Raw genomic sequence first — 2,813 nt, 5'->3', positions numbered from 1 at the left:
ACCATATCATGCCAGCATGATGCCAGGCCATGCCCCCCAAATCGCATGATGCCAGGCCATGCCCCCCAATCACATCATGCCAGGCCATGCCCCCCAAATCGCATCATGCCAGGCCATGTCCCCCAAATCGCATCATGCCAGGCCATGCCCCCAAATCGCATCATGCCAGGCCATGCCCCCCAAATCACATCATGCCAGGCCATGCCCCCCCAATCACATCATGCCAGGCCATGTCCCCAAAATCACATCATGCCAGGCAATGTCCCCCAAATCACATCATGCCAGGCCATGCCCCCCAAATCACATCATGCCAGGCCATGCCCCCCCAATCACATCATGCCAGGCCATGTCCCCCAAATCACATCATGCCAGGCCATGCCCCCCCAATCACATCATGCCAGGCCATGCCCCCCAAATCACATCATGCCAGGCCATGCCCCCCCAATCACATCATGCCAGGCCATGTCCCCCCAATCACATCATGCCAGGCCATGCCCCCCAAATCACATCATGCCAGGCCATGCCCCCCCAATCACATCATGCCAGGCCATGCCCCCCCAATCACATCATGCCAGGCCATGTCCCCCAAATCGCATCACGCCAGGCCATGTCCCCGAACCGCATCATGCCGGGCCATGCCCCCCAATCGCATTGTGCTAGGCAAAACCCCAAACCTAGTTGCGCCCGGCCACCCCAGGCCCCGACAACATCCGCCCAGGTACCTCCCGGATCATTTTGCATGGGCCCATTACTGGGAAGTTCAGCTGCGCAAGTCCTCGTGCTGCATTGATTCCATTTGACGGTCCAACCGAAACCGTTGGTCATTATTAACGTTGATCACTCGATCGTTTACAGATCTGCTGTATTCGCCATTTATTGATATTATATTATTAACCGTTATATGGTCGGTATGGCCGTTTATTGTACGACACCATTCGTTCGGTCATTGCTCGTAGTTGGCGCTGCATGCAGCCAACAAGTTATCAAGCCAGCAAGAATGGCGGCAACTGATGATGATGACCATGATTATAATGATGACGATGACGATGATGATCATGATGATCATGATGCCGATGGCCTTTACAGCAGTTGATTGGAATGGCGGCAACTGATGATGATGATGATGATGACGATGATGGTGATGATGATCATGATGATGATGCGTCTATATGCCGCCGCCAACGTTGCCGCCGCCGCTAGCCAACTGGCCAGCAGCGGCGGCGCCCGGCTGGGTGCAGCTGGGTGCGGAGGAATTGCACCCAGCAGTGCACCTGAAGGAAAAGGGACAAGGCGGGGGAAGGGCGCGGGAGGCCAAAATACGGTTAGCAGTACGACACAACTAACACACACATAATTAGGTGACAGTTGCAAGCAAGGGTACCGCTGCTGGTCCCCACCACGCACACCCCATGCACCAAAACCCCAAGCCCATCCGCACCCACCTCAGCCGGGCCCATCATCAGCAACGCCCGCTCGGTGCCACTGGGGCGCACAGGTTGATGCCCCAGCCGCACCTGAAGAGGAGGTGCGTGATGAAGGGGGAAACGGCCAGAGGGGATAGGTAAGGGGGCAGCATACACGGGGGGGAGGGGGGTAAAACACCAAATGTCATTATTTTGCCCAAAAGTCACAAGGCCTCGTTGCGACACGTGCGCTGCGGCCCTGCGGCCTTTTTCCACGACCACTAGTTGAACCCAAATCACGAAGTACGCACCACACCCTCACCCACGTCGCCCACCCACCCATCCACCCACCTGAGACGGGCGTTATAAAAGTACGGCCGGCCCCTGCGTGCGGGTGCCGGCAGGCCGGACGACTCGTACGCCCCGAGTCCCGGCAGCCAGTCGACCCTGCATTCGGGTCCTGGCACCAGGGAAGCTGCCGCAAACCCTGGCGATAAAGGGCCCGGGCCATGGCCACTGCTGCAGCTGCTTGCTGATCTGCCGGCTGCTGCTGCTGCTGCTGCTGCTGCTGCTGACTACATAATGAAAAAAGTAAAAATACGGTGACAGGAAGTGCAAAGGCCTGGGAAAACCCATAACCTCTACAACCCCGGCACCCTAATGCACGCCTTAGCTTATTAGGCTGAGGCGCATTACTAATCTATAATAACATATTTAAAACAGAGTAAATAAATAAGTAAATAAATAAAGCGGAAATAGATATCATGGTTCAGCTTTATTTATTCATCTATTATTTAATAAGGTGTAGCCTGAGGCTACTAGCCTCCCCTTAATTAGGTAATCCCCAAACAAATGAAAATCAATTGTGCACAACCAGGGCTGTGGGCACCACAAACGAAAACACGACAGACTGTACACGCGCGGCAACAGCCGCGACACGCGCACACTCGCTGATGCTGGTTGTTGGCTGCTGGCTGATAGCTGCGTAGCGTAGCCCATTTAGGCAATATAACTGGCTGCAGCTGCTGGCTGGTTAGATAACGCTAGCTACCATCCACAAAACCCAGCGACGACAATAAAACCGGCCGGTCACCACCAACTGTCCACCAACTGTCCACCAACTGGATCAACATCTGCCAACCTCTTCCAACCAAACATATCTCCAACGGACAACTTCCACCATGACAACCATATCTCTCGACCCGATCCTCCATATCTTTGGACTCCCTTATTTTCCTGCTTTGAACTAGTCCTTCCGTTTGCAACGAATGTCGTGGTTTGAGCAAGGATGTCTCCCTTTTCATCTTTCTTTTGTGCATGGTAGGTTTGAAAGCGGAAGGGTGAAAAAGGCCGCGGTGGCAGCAACGCCAGAGGTGAAAAGCCGCAGCGGCGGCAGGGAAAGGTAATGCA

This window comes from Volvox carteri (genome assembly GCF_000143455.1).
Source record: "Volvox carteri f. nagariensis unplaced genomic scaffold VOLCAscaffold_5, whole genome shotgun sequence".
Classification (NCBI taxonomy): domain Eukaryota; kingdom Viridiplantae; phylum Chlorophyta; class Chlorophyceae; order Chlamydomonadales; family Volvocaceae; genus Volvox; species Volvox carteri.
The sequence above is the reverse complement of the archived record's forward strand: the minus strand, read 5'-3'. Positions refer to the sequence as shown.